We start from the raw sequence: 19,530 nt of genomic DNA, 5'->3' as shown, positions 1-19,530 counted from the left end.
GGCTGACGTCTGAGTACTAATAATCTTCACCTCTGGACAAAACGAACTTCTTTGCATCTTCTGAGCCTTCTAGCAACCAAATTTTTTAAGAGTGTAAATTTCCTTTGGGTTTTCCCCATTCCCCTGATGAATACTCCAAGGGAATAATTGAGTTGATCTTAACATTGGAGTCTCCTTTAGTTTCAGATTCCTTGTTGATTGGAGCTCTCCCCTTGGTTTCCTGAACTCAGAGCACCCTGATCTTGCACCTAGGATTCCAAATCCACAGGGACCTCTCTTCAGGTATTGGAAGCTACCTATCACTCTCTTCTGACAGTTGTCATCTAGGACTGGCACAACACACCTCCCTTCTCCTACAAGGCCTCTGACTTAGGGAGAGACATTCCTTTCTTTTCAATCATTTGGAACAATCCACTGGGTCTCCTCAAACACACAGAATTTGTTTTGGCTGGTCACGAGCACTTTGCCCACATACAAGGGACCTGTACTTTATGCCAGCATCTTCTGATGAAGGTTCCTTGATCAAAGGAGACCTCTGCAGTCATTAGACTTGAGAAGGATCTGTCCAAGTCTGCAAATGGAAACTTTACTTGGGGCTCATTTTCTGCCTAGACCTCATATCAGATTTCACCTGTCTTGTGCATAATGATGACTAAGAACCATAGTCCTGGGAAATGTAGTCTAGATCTCTGATCTCCCCCACCTCTCTCTCTCTCTCTCCCTATCCCTCTCTCCCTTTGTCTCCCCTCTGATCTTCTGTGTCTTTCTTTCATAATATATATCAACACAATAACCCTGCAGGAACCAGGAGGAACTCTGTCTAAACCAGATCATTGAGGACATTTCTGAAACTCACTCCCAACCCCTGCAGTACATTCATGCAGATACAGCTGACACAAAACAAGGTTTGAACATTGTCTGATATTACATAAACGGACATTTATCAGGCCAAACGGACTCTTCAACTTCATTCATATAAGAAGGAACATTTTTATTGCATCTTGTAAGTCTCCATCATTTTCTATTTTCTTTTCTATTTTTTTTTCTTTTTTAGCACAGTCTTGGCACACAGCCTGGTCTCTTAAGTTATAACTGATCAAAAATTTTTTTTCTATTGCATAATAAAAGAACACATTAATTAGGTTTTTCACTATTGTGATATAAATACCTTATGAGTACAATTTTAGAGAAGGAGAATTTTTATTTGTGCTTCATGGATTTAGAGGTTCAGTTCATGTTTCAGTAATTCCATGGCACTGGCCAAGTTCAGGCAGAACAAAATGGTGGAAGGGCCTAGAGAAAGAGAGCAGCTCAGAACATGGCCCCAGGAAGCATAGAGAGCTCTGCTCATCACAAGATACAAATCCCAAAGGCATATATCACTTATATTTGAGAATAGAAGGTCAAATGCATCAAATCAATTAGGAATACAGAAATAGCAGGAAATATATAGAAGAGAACTGACAAGAAATCCCTTAAAGAGGGTTTGCAACTTTACAGAAAAAAAAGAAATTAGAATTTTAATAAAAAGACGGCATTTTATGTTCATAGAGATGATTCCTGAGCCCTTAAGAAGATGAAGTTGCAAACATTCCTGATCTCATTAAGATCTGTAGGATTCAAAAGGAAAAGAAATTAAAATATTGCCAAGCGGATCTTAATGACATGATATTGGGGAGTGTTAGAATGCAAAAAAAAAAAAAAACAATCATGGGTAGTGGAGTGCAGGAACACTCACACGCAACTCTTTTCTCGGAACTTATATGTTCATATAAGTATGGGATCTACAGAGGTCACTTTCATAGGAAAGTCTACACTTGCAAGGTCACCTCTTGTTTGAGGGATGCTAAGGTGCATGTGCATGTGTGCAGCACATTAAGGTTTTTTGTGTGCCAGGAGCAATGGTGTATGCTTATAATCCCAGGACTCAGAGACTGTATCAAGAGAAAAAGGATTTCAAGTTCAAGGTCAGATTCTGCATCTTAGAGGCTAAGTCAAAATAAAGAATAAGATGGGGTAGAGATGTAACACAGTGGTAGATTGTCCCTGGGTTAAGTCTCTTGTACCTTTCCATCTAGAATCTGAAAGTCTTTGAGAAATCTCCTTTAGTGATATTGAAGATTTTGTCATTGTAAGGTAATGTATTCCCCAATGTTAATACTACTCCATTCTCCATGCCTTCTCAAAAAGCTACCCCACTGTCTCCCAATAAAAGATCCCACTCTGAAAACTAAAGGGGTGTTGTTTGATCCATGTTTTAAACACATATAATCATCTCAACACCCTGAAAGTGGGACCATTTTACTCATTCATATCTATGCCAAGTATCAAGAGGGGAAAAATAACTAGCAGAAAAATGTCAGGAAATACAAACCTCAAGTATTTGCTCATCAGGCAAGATCCTTAGGCAGCAGGACAGTCATCTGTGAAAGAGAAGAGAAGGGAAAGTCTAGATCACTGCAGTTTCTCAATTGTAATGATTTGCATTTTGCAAATGAAAGATATGAATTAAGCTGCTTGTCTTTTGCTTCATTTCAGAATACTACACGAAAAGAGAAAGTAACTTTACCAGTTTCAATAATATTTCTTATGTTCTCCTTTGGAATGTTATTCTCCACTGTCAGCTCTTCAAACTTCTTCTTCTGCTCCTCACTCAGACTGTCTTCCTTAGCTGTTTTGCATGTGGGAAAACGTGGAAGAGGTTTCTGTCAGAAAGCATCCTCTGGGTCCCAGGTAGACCAGTTGATCCCACCATCTCCATGCTCTGATTAATGGTATTCCCAGGTCATTTTTGAGTGACATGGTAATATGGATAAATTTCATGTATGGAATATTATATCATCTTGGAATTTTTAGGACTATTGCAAACATTCAAAACCCCTTATTGTGTGAAATCAATCTTGTCTAATATTTATGCATTCTCCTGAACATCTCCAGGGTCTAAGCTTTGGGAATTATTCTATATGGTGGCTTCTCATTTCAACTGTGTCTACATTCTAGAGTCTATGCCCATATTCTGGACCATCCATTCAATATTCAATGGGAAAGGGGTGGGAGGTGAAATTGATCTGAACTTTCCACCTAGCTCATTAGCATCATCTCTGCTAATGCAAAGAAAGAAAAGAGAGAGAGAGAGAGAAACTCTCCTCCTTCATCTTTGAGAAATTAAGAGTCTAGCTCCATCTAATTCAAATGTTGATCTAAGACCTCAAAGGTTCAAGTGCAGCTTTTGTTTGCTCTGTGGAAAGACTCAAAAGTCTACGTCCCCATCAGGATTGGAGCAGCATATGTGAGGGGCTGGTCTTATTAAGTATGTATTCAAAGAAAAAAATTTATAAGTTTGGAAATTATTGGAACAATTATGATAAAATAAAAGATTTATGTTGGAGATCACTGTGGTCATTCATACTGAACTGAGTGTACCAAATTTGACTTTTTATATTTTCATAAGTGTTTTTTCCACATTGTTCACTGGTGCTTTATAATTTTGTATAAGGTTGGGATTCACAATTGTACATTCACAAGTATGGGAATATAATCGGAATTTTACGTTAAAATCTTGGTTCATTAGGTGCCAAACACCCACTACAATGTGTACCACTAGGAAATCTGCAGAATATGGTTTGCAACATTTAGGAGTGATTTTTGATAGGACACCATATGAAATGCATCTCTCATTTTCAGAGAGACAATCCCTCAGTACACCTGAGTCAATGGGATCTACTGTGGGAACACATTTCTGTACCAGTGCCTTAGTTCAGAAAACTTATACTCACACTTCTCTCCTGAATTGGCAACATGGAAGAAATCACTATGCTGTGCTTTAGACAGTAAAATCACTATATTTACCTGCAATCACGGTCTTATAGGTCACCTTGCCATCTGCATCCACATGTTTATTATAAAATAAAATGGCACCATTTGAGACGTACTTGATTTCTAAGGAATTGTCACCTAAGTCTGAGACAGAAAAAGAAACACTTGACAAATTCTTGGTCTATACACAAAGGACTTAAAATAAGCACATAACAGTGCTGCAGCCACAACAATATTTATAGCAGCTCAGCTCCCAGTAGCCAAGCTAGGGAACCAACCTAGGTGCCCTTCAACAATCGAATGGATAAAGAAAGTGGGGTCCATATGCAAATAGAATATCACTCAGCCATAAAGAAAAATTAAATCATGGCATTTGCTAGTAAATGGGTGGAGCTGGAGAATATCATGCTAAGCAAAATAAGCCAACCCCCGCTCCCCCCCCAAAAAAACTGAAGTTTTTCTCTAATTTTCAGATGGTAATTCACAATGGGAGGGGGCTAGGGAAGAATAGAAATATGTTGGATAAAGCAGAGTAAAGGAACTGAAGGGGACATGTGTGGAACCCTATGTACACATATCATTACATGACCCGTGTGATTTTACATCAGGTATAACCAGAAGAATGAGCAATCATACTCCATTATATATGATTATATATAGATATAGATATACATAGTTACAGATGTAGACATGCAAAAAAATTATAGATTTGTATAAGTACATGTCATAAAAACGTCCCATTTCTATTTTTCACATATATACACTCTAATTGTATAAGTAGACATATGTATATGGGAACATGTAAATATGCATTGTATTTTATTAAATCATGTTGCAGTATGTTCATGTCATTTTTTAAGTTCCAGGGATTGAACTCAGGGGCAATCAACCCCTGAGCCCCATCCCCAGCCCTATTTTGCATTTTATTTAGAAACGGTGTCTCACCGAGTTGCTTAGGGCCTTGCTTTTGCTGTGGCTGGCCTCCAACTTGCAATCCTCCTGCCTCTGTCTTCTCATACATATAGAATTGTGTATTATTTTTCATGTTGCTTTTAACTTAAGTTCAAATTAGTTCGAATGCAGTACAAATATTCACTGCTATTTTTTCTAGTCTCATTCTTCCATTGGGGGTTTCAGACTATCAGACCATAATTCTGTAATGGTGCATGTATTGCATATCTTTTTCATGTTTATATAATTTGTTCAATGAAAAGCAATTGTGATCGATCATATCTGTCCGACAAGAGGAAGGAGAATATTGAAAGAAATTTTTTCTTGTAATTTAAGGTACTTTTAAGTAGTTCTGGTGCAAGAGAGCCCCACGTTACTACATGAATAGGGAACATTTCTGACTCATCATTAATACCAACACCCACTTGGGAACCTGAGATGATACGACCTTATTCTAACTCTATCTGATGACTCCAATGCCCACTATTTCACTAGATTTTCCAAGGTTTGCATGAGCAAGAAGCAGCAGAAAGCGGAAGAGCATCCACACATGGTGATATGTGCAGTCCCCAGGACCATGAATTACCATGCACATCAAGGTCTGGGTCATGCAGAACACAAGAGAGCAAATACTCACAATTAGTTTCATAGACACCATTAGCTCCTTTGATTGCCATGACTGAGAACTTCTCACACTTTGTGTTCAACCTTGAAAACAAGCCAAGAGAAGCCTCCTTTGACTCGACTATTTTTGCAAAATCTTTATATTTGGCTTGAATAAGGGCATGATTGAGAAGGTAACTGAGAAGGGAAAGTCAATCGATGATTTCACTCTTCCATGCATTCAAGGTCTCCATGTTATGGGATGTTTCCTGATGTTCTATGGCAGGGTTTCTCAACCTTGGCAATTCCTAGCTCTGGGTGGGATGGGTCAGGTTGTGTTGGAGACTCTTAGGAATTCATCCTTAGAGATAATGGACGCAATCTCTTGGCAATAGACAGAGAATGGAAAGAGCCCACACACATGTGGTGGTCTGATGGACTTTGCACTCAGCTCAAGATTCCAAGGGAATAGTCTTTGCTCATTGTCTCAGGGTCTCTATGTTAAGGGATGTGGTTCAACAGGAGCTCAAAACAACAATCTTTTTCAAGAAAAAGAGAGGTCAGAAGACTCCATTCTGTGAGCATCATTGAGACGTCTCACCATGGATTGGAGCCCAGCCCACGTGTCAGAAGTGAACTATTTAGTTCCTCAACATGGGGACAATTTTCACTTACTTGGTGTAGAAGGTGATGACTAAATTGTGGCATCCATCAATACATTCAAGGTGACGGAGATAGACTCTCAGGTCTCCACCTTGTTCGATCTTCTCTACATGATTGGCCGCCATGAAAATGGTGTGCCAGTTCCCGGTGACCTGCAAAGGAAAGGTCCCCTGGGAATGGCTACTGGCTCCTCCTTCTCGTCTCTCCTCCACACTTATTTGAACCACAGCAGCTGGTTTAGCTCAGAAGAAAACAACAAACCCAATCAGGAGGTAACCAAGCAAGCTCTGCTCTCCACAGGTAGAATCCCATCAGATATGGTCAGATTCCAACAAGGAGCAAGGAATCGGGAGGCTCTGAAACAGCTAAAAATATCACCAAATATATGGGAACTAGTAGGTGATGCTGTGGAACCCTATGATACCTTAACTTTCATTAACTTCCTTACTTCCGGAGGAATGTGAAAGTCACAGAAAGAGTTGGAATACAGAAGTAGAGAAGAATTATCTCAGGATTATAGATATATGTGGGCTGAGATGTTCCTAAAATCCCATGTCACTTAAAATTGAGAAATTTGGGGAGAAAGAGAGAGAAAGAAGAAGCGAGGAAGAGATCACCCCCAAATCAGCCCATCCAGGTACCTCTGCCGGGTCAAACTGGGATGAAGCACAGATCAGAGCAAATCCAAGAGTGAGCAGAAAGGTCTTCATCTTGATAAGATCTGTCCTCCTGTCCTTCAGGAGATCAGGGTAGATGAGCAATTCGAGAGAATGAGTTTGCTGCCTCTTTATATAGTATTGGTAACTTGGCATAGGTGACAATAAATCCATTGTTTTTCATCCTGAACCTTCTGTCTGCTCAGTGTTTCCTGGTTGGCTTGCATGGACTGTCCAGGGCCTTCTGTTATTTAACTAATGAGGTTAATATTAGCAAATCTTAAGTTCGATCAGATCATTGACCTCTATACAAGTCTCAAGCACAAAGCCTGTCATTCACTCCAAGGACAGTAATGTGAATTTCCTCTTTGATCCCCATGGCTGTCATGGAAGATCAAGGATAATACATCTATTCAAGCTCCTGTACCACTTCTTTAGCATTTTGGTTAAATGCTTAAAGTTACTTGTAAAATCAAAGATGGTACCCTGTGACCTAACCAAATAGGATTACGGTACCTCTACCTCAAATGCAAGGTAACTAGGCATCTCTGAAACAGGTCCATGTTTAAATTTAAGAAGACATTACCAAAAAGGTAACAATAATAATAATTCAAATCTGGCCTCTTGTCAATTTATGATATATATATTTCTTGAATTGAGATGCATGTTCTTTCAAGATATCCAGTTGAATTCCCCTTGGGTCAACCAGCACATTAGGTCAACCACAGCCAATAACCCTGTGATTATTAGGACACTGGCTAAAGGATCTACACCAATGGTAACTGTGAGGATCCTGTATGTTGGATTTTTGACCCTGGATTTCTTCTGGAAGTTTGGAAGTCTCTTGTCTATTTCCCACATTTTTTAACTAATTTGATGTGAGTTTTGTGCAGGGTGAGGGACAGGAATCCTATTTTATTTTTCTACAAATAACTTTCCAGTTTCCCTTGTGACATTTGCAAAAAAAAAAGTCTGTCTTCCCCAAGAATGTATTTTAGTCAACACATCAGTCATCAGATACCTAGATTCATGTGACTTTGTCTCAGTGTCCTCTATTCTCTTTCTTAGGTCTTCATGCTCACATTGGGGGAATTACCAGGCTCTTTTTGCTGTACTGCTCTGCACTATGTTTTCAGAACCGATATTTTGGTGCCTCCTGCTTTTATAATTTGCTTATTATTTCTTTTCATGCTCTGGATCTCTTATTCTTCCAAATATATTTAAAAAATTTATTTCCAATTCTGTGATGAATGTCATTTTTATTTCCTGGTGAGTGCTCTGAATCTGTACATTGCTTTTAGGAGAATGGACATTTTTACAATATTATTTCTGAATACACAAGAACATGAGTGGACCTTCAATTTTCTATAGAGTCCTTCAATTTCATCTTCCAGTGTTCATTGAATTTTATTGTATGGCTCTTCCACTTACTTGCATAGATGATTTTCAAGTATTTAATTTTTTGAGACTATTGAAAATGGCAAGGTTTAACAAATTTCTTTGCCTGTGAAATTACTGTGGCAGTATACGACATCTGTTAGTTTATACATGTTGAATTTGTATCTTTTCTTCATTGCTAAACTCTTTTATAAACTCTACAAGCCTTCTGATAGTGTTTTTGCATCTTCTTAATATAATAATAGCATTAGCAATCAGAGATATTTCGACTTCTTTTGTTTTATTTATATCCTTTGATTTCCTTTTCTTGTCTTATCACAATGGCCCATGTTTCAAGGACGATATGAAATAGGATTAGTTACACTGAACAGTTTTTTGTGCTTTCTAAATTAGAAGGAAATTCTTTCAGTTTTTTCCTCCATTTAGTAAACCTTTGGTTTATAATGAATGCCCTGCATGTCATTGATGTAGGTTACTTTGATTAGTAGTGAGAAAGTAAGCACTTTAGTGAGAATCTGTCTCAAAATAAAATATTTTAAAAAATGCTAATAATGTGGTTCAGTGGCTAAGCTTCTCTTGTTTTAATACTTGGGAACAAAAAGTATTTGTGAAAATCAAAACATTATGAAAACTTGTATCCATCCAAATCATATAAAGATATGTCGCCTAATATTACTCAAGGGAAACCAGCCACACAATGAAAGGTTAACTCATTCTGGCCAGAGTGTTACCCAAGAGATAGAAGATGATGTAGCTTTCTGATAATCAATCAATGTAATTAAGCCCTTTATTAGAGAGAAGGTGGAGTTTCTGACATGGGCAGAACTGAGTTCCTTGTTGGCCAATTCCTATGTGGCAATCTGTCCCCAATGGATAACTTAGTCATAATGAGGCACTTGGGATGTGTACTAACTCAGTATGGATTATGTCCGTATAAAAAGAGGAAATGTGAACTTCCAAGGAGCAGCATGGATGGTGGAGAAGAGAGAGAACCATGTGAGCCCAGGACAAGATGGCGGCCATGTGCCAGCCCACGAGGGAGCTGCAGAGGAGCCAGGGCTGCCCACTCACTGGAACAGTCACAGATGGACAACTTCCCATCCTCTGTGATCCATGAAAACATCACTGACTCACCCCATTATATTTTCATGGCATTCATAGGACCAGTGGATACCCACATGTAGTTCAGCAAATTTCTTTTTGATGATTGAGAGTTTTTAAATTAAAATATTCATGTCCTTCAAACCCTTCATCTTTACCTACTGTGAAGACTGTGTGGGATGAGTTAGTGGCTGGGAATCCCATGACACAGCCCCACCCTGCTGGCTTATAGGGCAAGGTGTGACTTCCCACAGCCCTGAGGGCTGACCTCTGAGTGGGCACCTCTGGGACCAATGACCTTCACCTCTGGGCAGAAAGCTCTCCTCTGCCAGCTCTCAGCCCTCTGCCCCCCAAGTCTTCTAAGGGTTCACATTTCCTGTGGTATTTCCCATCCCCCTCATGTGCTGTCCTGGAAACTGACTCAGTTGACCCTACCCATGGAGCCTTGAGGTTTCAATTCCTCACTTGTTTATTTACTGTTTATCAACTTAGGGACGTTTTCAGCCAACAGGGACCCACCTTTTGAAGAACAATTTGCTCTATAGAGTCTTTTCTCTATTTCAGCACTTTGAATTTGTCTCACTATTATTTTAAGATCTCTGGATTCTCTCTCTCTCTCTCTCTCTCTCTCTCTCTCTCTCTCTCTCTCTCCAAAAATATATAATCTACACTACTTATATTCTTATATTTATTTATTCATTTATTTATATGTATATTTTTATGTATGCAAATATAAATAAATATATACATATATAGATGTATGTATATTCTGTGTTTTGTTGTTTTGTTTTGCTTTTATAGGACTGTGGATTGAGCACAGGGATGTCCCACAACTGAACTACATTCCCAAATATTTTATTTTATTTTTTTTTTAATTTAGAAAATGGGTCTTGTTATATTCCTGGGGTTGTAACTTGTGATTCTTCTGCCTCAGTCTCTTGAGTGCCTGGAATCACAGTCCTGCATCTTCCCACCACCGAGTTATGATAAATTGAAGGACCTACAAGGAATTCATCATTTTATATTTGTGTGGTCACCTTTCTGCTGCTTGCAAGACTATTCTGACACTTTAGATCTTTCCATATTTTAACACAGTGTACCCCCACAGGGTCATCAGGACTTCTCCGGCGTGGAGTTCTTGAAATACTTGAAATGTAGAAAATCTTTTTCTAGAACATTTGGTCTGAAATAATTCTGCAGGACTGGTGGACTCTATGATATACAGCCAATGAAGTCCCTCATTCATTCCAAAATATTCTTGTAAAAATTATTATATCTTTAATTACTATGATTTCAAATGTGTGTCCCTGAGAAATAAGAGGGTAGACGTCAATCCTCTTTGTGCAGTTCCTTTAAACACCTGAATAAAACAACCCACAGGCTGTGCCCATGGGTCCTGAGGTCTACTGAACATGCATTCAGAGCCCAGAGACTTCATATCTAGCTGGGGGTGATTCCTGCCCTCGTCTGTGTTTCCTGGATTCACAGCCCCTGATCTTGCCCGAAGTTTCCAAGTCACCAGGCACCTGTATGCACACGTGTCACCTGCCTGGAGCTGTCTCTTCTGACTGCGCTCCTGTAGGTTTAGCAACACCCACCTCCCTTCTCCTCCAAGGTATCTGCCTTAGGAAGGGGCATTTCCTAAATGGAGACTTTCCTCAAAGGGACAATGTTCTTTTTCTGCTCATTAGCGTATTCTCCACCATGTAAAGGACAATGACATATGCCAGCACCTTCTGATGGTTGCTCTTTGATCATATGAGATCCACTGCAGTCTTTGGACTCTGTGAATGATGTGTCCAAGTCTGCAAATGGGGACTCTCCTTGGTGATCTCCGTGTGCCCTGGCCCCATGTCAGACGTCACCTGTCTCTCCCACATCGATGACTAAGAACCACAGTCCTGGGAAATATGGGGAATATTACTCTAGGGACAGGAGGGACTCTCTCTCAATATTGATGTTCAGAACATTTCTCAACCTCAGCCCAAACACCTAGGGGCACCGCCCTACAGCTCAAACACATAATGATCTGATTATTATCTGACACTAGGAGGATGGTAACTAATGGGGATCCTGCCCTCATTCTTTCCTCAGGTGGGCATTTCCATTACATTCTCTCAGTCTGTATCATGACTTTCCTTTCTCTTTGTTTGTCCAGCAGTCTGGACATGAAGCTTGGTCTCTCATGGGATATCTTATTTAAAAAAAAATAACCACATCAGTAAGTTTACTCGGCTGTCTTACTGTGGTGATGCAATGCCTTACTCGAACTGTTTTTAGACGAGGAAAGTTTATCTGAGCTCAGTGTTTTAGAATTTCAAACTGTGGTTGGCCGACTCCATGGCTCTGGCCCAAGGGGAGCAGAACAAGATGGCGGCAGGGCCTGGAGGAGGAGAGCAGCTCAGGACAGGGCACCAGGGAGCAGAGAGAGCTCTGTCACCAGGGACAGGACAGAGACCCCCAAGGCACAGCCCAGGGACCCCCTCCTCCAGCCACACCCCACCTGCTGCACTCACCACCCAGTGAGTCCATTCAAGTGGATTAATCCATTTATTAGGTTAAGCATTCACATTTTATCATTTCATCTCTGACTATTCTTGCATGATCTCATACAGGAGCTTTGGAGGGACACCTCATAACTGACCACAGCACACTCAGAACTGCGATGTTGCAGCCCATCCCTTTTCCTACCCTCACGTGAAGTCAGCCATCACGTAATCCTCCTTACCTAAAATTACCTCCTGTTTATTTATAGATCCTGCTTTTTAATAGGTACAGTGATGTAGGTATTTCTGTCCATTTAAATCTTCATTAACTTATTCAAAGACTCATATTTGAGCATATAAGATCAAATTTATTAATCAGTTAGCAACAAGAATAGCAGGAGAGATATTAAAGAGAACAGACAGCAAATCTCTAAGACAGAGTTTGCTTCTTCCCAGAAATGATGGAATCATAATTTTAAAGTGAGTATATTTTGTCTTCATGCAGATGATTCTGAAGTCCTTTAGAAGATGATGTTGCAAACATTTCTGATCTCATTAGGATCTGTCAATATTTAAAAGAAAAAATCAAAATATCACCAAACTGATCTCAGTTGCATGGTATTGGGGAGTGTTTGAATGAAAAGGAAAAATCCACTCCTGGGTAGTGGAGTGCAGGACCGCTCACACACAGCTCTTCTCTCTGGAACTTGTCTGTTCATGGATGGGTTCTACAAGGATCATTTTCATAGGAAAATCTACATTTGCAAGGTCACCTCTTGCTTTGAGACACTCTAAGGGGCATGGGCATGTGTGCAACAAATTCAAAGTTTTGTGCTTAGAGCAATGGTGCATGGTTGTAATCCCTGTGACTCTGTAGACTGCGGGATGAGGACCTCAAGTTCAAGGTGAGTTTCTGAATATTAGATGTTGTGTCAGAATAAAGAATAAGATGGGATGGAGATGTAACTCAGGGGTGGAGAATCTCTGGGTTCCCCTCTTCCAGAACTGCAGTCTTTGAGAAATCTCCTCTAGGGTTATTGGAGATTTTCCAAAGCAGGGTACTTTTTCACACAGGAATTCACTAATGTTGAGACTCTTCCATTCTCCATGACTTCACAGAAAGCTCTCCCACTGTCTCCCAATTGATGAACCCCACTCTGAAAACTAAAGGGGTGTTGTTTGATCCATGTTTTAAACACATATACTCATGTCAGCACCCTGAAGGAGGGAACATTTCACTCGATGATACATATGCGAAGTATCTGAAGGGGAAGAAAAAGACCTAAGAGAACACAATGTCAATAAGTACAAACCTCAAGTTGTTGAGATCCACAGCCGAAGGGGCCCCAGCAAACTTCCAGCTGCCAGCTGATTGGCTCCTCTGTGGTGATGCTCATTGGGCTGTTTCCCTGCCCTTTCAGACCACGGAGCTGCTCATTGGGGGACTCTTTTGGCTCCACCCAGGTGCCCAGCAGATTTCCAGCTGATTGGCTCCTCTGTGGTGATGCTCATTGGGCTGTTTCCCTGCCCTTTCAGACCATGGAGCTGATCATTGGGGGACTCTTTTTGGCCCCGCCCACGCGACCCAGCCAATCGGCCTCAAGAGCAGGAGGAGTGGGGGAGGTTGCGAGGCTTGTGGGAAGCCGGTGGTGGCAGTTGGGCTCTGAGGGAATTCCTGAAGAGCTCCAGTGGTGGGGCGTGTGTTCTAAAAATAAAGTTTGTTTCTGCTTGATAAGTGGCTCCTGAATTGTGCGAAGTATCATAAGGGGAAGAAAAAGACCTAAGAGAACAAATGTCAGGAAGTACAAACCTCAAGTGTCTGCTCATCAGGCAAGGTCCTTAGGCATCAGGACAGTTATCTGGGAAAGAGAAGGAAAGGAAAATCTAGGTCAGTGGGGTTGCTCAATGTCTAAGGATTTGAATTTTGAAATAGAAGATATGAATCAAGCTCCCTGTCCTTTGGTTCATTTCAGAATCCTACAGGAACAGAGAAAGCGACTTTACCTGTTTCAATAACATGTCTTATGTTTTCCTTTGGTGTGACAATTTCCACCGTCAGCTCTTCAAAATTCTTCTGAACTTCTTCACTCAGACTGTCTTCCTTAGCTGTTTTGCATGTGGGATAACGTGGAAGAGATTTCTATTAGAAAGCGTCCTGAATGCATGTTCAGCAGACCTCAGGACCCATGGGCACAGCCTGTGGGTTGTTTTATTCAGGTGTTTAAAGGAACCAAACAACGAGGATTGAAGCCTACCCTCTGCTTTCTCAGGGACACACAGTTGAAACCATAGTAGTTAAGAAAAAAAAAAAACAGCTTTTACAAGAAAAAAAATTGGAATGGATGAGGGACGTGGCTGGCTGTATATTATAGATGACACCAGTGCTGCAGAATTAGTTCAGATTAAATTTTATAGAAAAAGATTTTCTACACATCAAGCATTTCAAGGAGTCCAAGTAGGAGAGGTCCCGGTGACCACATGGGGGTACACCATGTTCAAATGTGCAGGAATCTAAAATGTCAGAATAGTCTTGTAAGAAGAAAGGTGACCACACAAATATAAGAAGTTCAATTTTTTGTACATCCTTCAATTTATCACAACCCAGTGGTGGGATCATGCAGGACTGTAATTCTAGGAACTCAAGAGACTGAGGCAGAAGGATCACCAGTTCAAAGCCAGCATCAGGAAGGGAGCAAGATTCAGTCTGTAAGTTAAAAAGTAAATAAATAAAATATTTGTGGATATAGCTCAGTTGTAGGACATCCCTGTGCTCAATCCCTAGTCCTGCAGAAGAAAACCACACACACAACCACAAAAACCTGAATATAGATACATACATATATGTATATTTATTTGTTTTTACATATATAAATATACACATATAAATAAATGAACAAAAAATATAAATATGTAATATGTGTAGATGATATATATTTATTTGAGAGAAAGAGAGAGTCCAGAGATCATAAAAAAATAGTGTGACACATTCAAAGTGGTGAAATAGAGAAAAGACTCTATAGAGCAAAATTTATCTTCCAAAGGTGTGTCCCTGTTGGCTAAAAACTTCCCTAAGTTGATAAAGAAATAAATAAACAAGTCAGGAATCGAAACTTCAAGGGCTCCATGGGTAGGGTCATCTGAGTCAGTCCCCAGGACAGCAGAACAGGGGGATGGGAAATCCCACAGGAAATGTGAACCCTTAGAAGACTTGGGGGGCAGAGGGCTGAGAGCAGGCAGAAGAGAGCTTCCTGCCCAGAGGTGAAGGTCATTGGTCCCAGAGGTGCCCACTCAGAGGTCAGCCCTCAGGTCTGTGGGAAGTCACACCTGCCCTATAAGCCAGCAGGGTGGGGCTGTGTCATGGGATTCCCAGCCACTAACTCATCCCACACAGTCTTCACAGTAGGTAAAGATGAAGGGTTTGAAGGACATGAGTGTTTTAATTTAAAAACTCTCAGTCATCAAAAAGAAATTTGCTGAACTTCATGTGGGTATCCACTGGTCCTATGAATGCCATGAAAACATAATGGTGTGAGTCAGTGATCTTTTCATGGATCACAGAGGATGGGAAGGTGTCCATCTGTGACCGTTCCAGTGAGTGGGCAGCCCTGGCTCCTCTGCAGCTCCCTCGTGGGCTGGCACATGGCCGCCATCTTGTCCTGGGCTCACATGGTTCTCTCTCTTTTCCACCATCCATGCTGCTCCTTGGAAGTTCACATTTCCTCTTTTATTTATTTATTTATTTAGTTATTTATTTATTTAAGTGTGTGTCTTGAAATTTATTAAACTCACTCAGTTTTAGTGGCATTTTGTGTGTTCCTTAGAATTTTCTTTGTAATGATCAGCATGGTGTTCACAAACTGAAAACTGCAAATAAAGGCAGTTTTCAGTTTCTTTTTTTTTCTTTTTTTTAAATTAATTTTTATTGTTGGTGGTTCAAAACATTACATAGTTCTTGATATATCATATTTCACACTTTGATTCAAGTGGGATATGAACTCCCATTTTTACCCCATATACAGATTGCAGAATCACATCAGTTGCACATCCATTGATTTACATATTGCCATACTAGTGTCTGTTGTATTCTGCTGCCTTTCCTATCCTCTACTATCCCCCCTCCCCGCTTCCCCTCCCCTCTTCTCTCTCTATCCCTCTACTGTAATTCATTTCTCCCCCTTATATTTTTTCCCCTTTCCCCTCGCTTCCTCTTGTATGTAATTTTGTATACCCCTGAGGGTCTCCTTCCATTTCCATGCAATTTCCCTTCTCTCTCGCTTTCCCTCACATCTCTCATCCCTGTTTAATGTTAATCTTCTTCTCATGCTCTTCATCCCTACTCTGTTCTTAGTTACTCTCCTTATATCAAAGAAGACATTTGGCATTTGTTTTTAAGGGATTGACTAGCTTCACTTAGCATAATCTGCTCTAATGCCATCCATTTTCCTGCAAATTCTATGATTTTGTCATTTTTTAATGCAGAGTAATACTCCATTGTGTATAAATGCCACATTTTTTAATCCATTCGTCTATTGAAGGGCATCTAGGTTGGTTCCACAGTCTTGCTATTGTGAATTGTGCTGCTATGAACATGGATGTAGCAGTGTCCCTGTAGCATGCTCTTTTTAGGTCTTTAGGGAATAGACCAAGTAGGAGAATAGCTGGGTCAAATGGTGGTTCCATTCCAAGCTTTCCAAGAAATCTCCATACTGCTTTCCAAATTGGACGCACCAATTTGCAGTCCCACCAGCAATGTACAAGTGAACGCTTTTCCCCACATCCAGCACTTGTTGTTGTTTGACTTCCTAATGGCTGCCAATCTTACTGGAGTGAGATGGTATCTTAGGGTGGTTTTGATTTGCATTTCTCTGACTGCTAGAGATGGTGAGCATTTTTTCATGTACTTGTTGATTGATTGTATGTCCTCCTCTGAGAAGTGTCTGTTCAGGTCCTTGGCCCATTTGTTGATTGGGTTATTTGTTATCTTATTGTCTAATTTTTTGAGTTCTTTGTATATTCTGGATATTAGGGCTCTGTCTGAAGTGTGAGGAGTAAAGATTTGTTCCCAGGACGTAGGCTCCCTATTTACCTCTCTTACTGTTTCTTTTGCTGAGAAAAAACTTTTTAGTTTGAGTAAGTCCCATTTATTGATTCCAGTTATTAACTCTTGTGCTATAGGTGTCCTATTGAGGAATTTGGAGCCGGACCCCATAGTATGTAGATCATAGCCAACTTTTTCTTCTATCAGACGTCCTGTCTCTGATTTGATATCAAGTTCCTTGATCCACTTTGAGTTAACTTTTGTGCATGGCGAGAGAAAGGGATTCAGTTTCATTTTGTTGCATATGGATTTCCAGTTTTCCCAGGACCATTTGTTGAAGATGCTATCCTTCCTCCATTGCATGCTTTTAGCCCCTTTATTGAATATAAGATAGTTGTAGTTTTGTGGATTGGTTTCTGTGTCCTCTATTCTGTACCATTGGTCCACCCGCCTGTTTTGGTACCAGTACCATGCTGTTTTTGTTACTATTGCTCTGTAGTATAGTTTGAAGTCTGGTATAGCTATACCGCCTGATTCACACTTCCTGCTCAGCATTGTTTTTGCTATTCTGGGTCTTTTATTTTTCCATATGAATTTCATGATTACTTTCTCTATTTGTACAAGAAATGCCGTTGGGATTTTGATTGGCATTGCATTAAACCTATAGAGAACTTTTGGTAATATCGCCATTTTGATGATGTTAGTTCTGCCTATCCATGAACAGGGTATATTTTTCCATCTTCTAAGATCTTCTTCTATTTCTCTCTTTAGGGTTCTGTAGTTTTCATTGTATAAGTCTTTCACCTCTTTTGTTCGGTTGATTCCCAAGTATTTTTTTTTTTTTGAGGATATTGTGAATGGAGTGGTTGTCCTCATTTCCATTTCAGAGGATTTGTCCCTGATATACAGGAATGCCTTTGATTTATGCGTGTTGATTTTATATCCTGCCACTTTGCTGAATTCATTTATTAGCTCTAATAGTTTCTTTGTAGACCCTTTTGGGTCTGCTAGGTATAGAATCATGTCGTCAGCAAATAGTGATAATTTGAGTTCTTCTTTTCCTATTTTTATGCCTTTAATTTCTTTCATCTGTCTAATTGCTCTGGCCAGTGATTCGAGAACTATGTTTAACAGAAGTGGTGAGAGAGGGCATCCCTGTCTTGTTCCAGATTTTAGAGGGAATGTCTTCAGTTTTTCTCCATTCAGAATGATGCTAGCCTGAGGCTTGGCATAGATTGCTTTTACAATATTGAGGTATGTTTTTGGACATGATCCATACTGAATTAGCATGTACCCCAAGTGCCTCATTATGGCTAAGTTATCCATTGGGGACACCATTCCTGGGGGGCAGATTTCAATATAGGAATTGTCCAGCAAGGAACTCAATTCAGCCCATGTCAGAAACTCCACCTTCTCTCTGGTAAAGGGCTTAATTACACTGATTGATTATCAGAGAGCTACATCATCTTCTATCTCTTGGGTAACTAACTGGGTCAGAATGAGTTAACCTTCCATTGTATGGCTGGTTTCACTTGAGTAATATTAGGCAACATGTTTTTATGTGCTTTGGATGGACACAGGTTTTCACAATGTTTGGATTTCATGAATATTTTTTGTTCCCAGGGATCAAAACAAGAGGAGATTAACCACTGAGCCACATTATTAGTACTTTTTGTATTTAATTTTGAGACACAGTCTCATTAATGTGCTAGTTCTCACTAGTAATCAAAGTAACCTACATCAATGACATAAAGGGCATTGATTATAAACCAAAGGTAAATATCATACTAAATGGAGAAAAAACTGAAAGAATTTCTCTTTAATTTGGAAACCACAACAGAGTGTTTACTGTTACCAATTCTATTTGATATAATCTTTGAAACATGAGCCATTGTGATCAGGCAAGAAAAGGAAATAAAAGGATATAAATAGAAAAAACAAAGTCCAAATATCTCTGATTTCTGATGGTAATATCATATTTACAAGATGTAAAAACACCATCATAATTCCTGTAGAGTTTATAAATGAGTTTAGCTAATAAAAAAGATACAAATTCAACATGTATAAGCAAATAGATTTCCTATAGTGCTACAGTAATTCAACAGGCAAAGAAAGTTGAAAACCTTTACATTCACAATAACCTCAAAAATTTAAATACTTGAAAATTATCTAAACAAGTAGATAGAAGAGCTGTACAATGAAATTCATTAAGCACTGGAAAAGGAAATTGAAGAAGTCTATAGAGAATTGCAGGACCACTCACATCTTGGATAGGCAAAATCAATATTGTAGAAATATCCATTCTACTAAAAGCAATGTACAGATACAGAGCACTCCCCAGGAAAATAAAAGTGACACTTATCCCAGAATTGGAAATAAAAAGTTTTAAATGCATTTGGAAGAATAAGAGACCCAGAGGAGGAAAAGAAATAATAAGTAAGATTGTCAAAGCAGGAGGCCAAAAAATACCTGATATGAAAATATACTACAGAGCAGTACAGTAAAAAGAGCCTGGTAATTCCACCAATATGAGCATAAAGACCTAAGAAATAGAACAGAGGACACTGAGACAAAGTCACATGAGTCTAGGCTTCTGATAACTGACGTGTTGACAGAAATACGTTCTTGGGGAAGTCAGACTTGTCACGAGGGAAACTGGATAGCTACTTGTAGAAAAATAAAATAGGACTCCTGTCCCTCACCCTGCACAAATCTCATATCAAATTGGTTCAAAAATGTAGGAAATAGACAAGAGACTTCCAAACTTCCAGAAGAAATCCAGGGTCAAAAATCCAACTTAAAGGGTCTTCACAGGTAC

The sequence above is a fragment of the Callospermophilus lateralis genome, chromosome Y (assembly GCF_048772815.1).
Source record: "Callospermophilus lateralis isolate mCalLat2 chromosome Y, mCalLat2.hap1, whole genome shotgun sequence".
In the NCBI taxonomy this organism is placed as follows: Eukaryota; Metazoa; Chordata; class Mammalia; order Rodentia; family Sciuridae; genus Callospermophilus; species Callospermophilus lateralis.
The sequence above is the reverse complement of the archived record's forward strand: the minus strand, read 5'-3'. Positions refer to the sequence as shown.